Below are 671 nucleotides of genomic sequence, written 5' to 3'. Positions count from 1 at the left end.
AGAAACACTGAAACATCGTTTTTGAGCTTTCCAGGTCATAAGAACACTAGTTTAAACCACGGCATATGCAACTGTAAATTTAGGATGCATTGAGCTGTTTGACAGTATTCTGGCATCAGAACATGACCATTAGAGGCTGTTCTGGTGGAAACCATTGCAGAAACACTAAAACATCGTTTTGAGCTTTCCAGGTCATAAGAACACTAGTTTAAACCACGGCATATGCAACTGTACATTTAGGATGCATTGAGCTGTTTTAAAGTAGCCTGGCATGAGAACATGACCATTACAAACTGTATAGTTAAAAACCAATGCAGAAGCACTAAAACATCGTTTTTGAGCTTTTCAGGTCATCAGAACACTAGTTTAAACCACGGCATATGCATCTATGCTTTTAGGGTGTATTGACCTGTTTGACAGTATTCTGGCATCAGACCATGACCATTACAGGCGTTCTGGTGGAAACCAATGCAGAAAACACTAAAACATCGTTTTTGAGCTTTTCAGGTCAAAGAACACTAGTTTAAAACCAAGGCATATGCAATGTACATTTAGGATACTATAGCTGTTTGACAGTATTCTGGCATCAGAACATGACCATTAGAGGCTGTTCTGGTGGAACCATTGCAGAAACACTAAAACTCGTTTTGAGCTTCCCATGTCCTAAGAAA

The sequence above is a fragment of the Betta splendens genome, chromosome 15 (assembly GCF_900634795.4).
Source record: "Betta splendens chromosome 15, fBetSpl5.4, whole genome shotgun sequence".
NCBI lineage: Eukaryota > Metazoa > Chordata > Actinopteri > Anabantiformes > Osphronemidae > Betta > Betta splendens.
Note: the sequence above shows the minus strand (reverse complement) of the source record.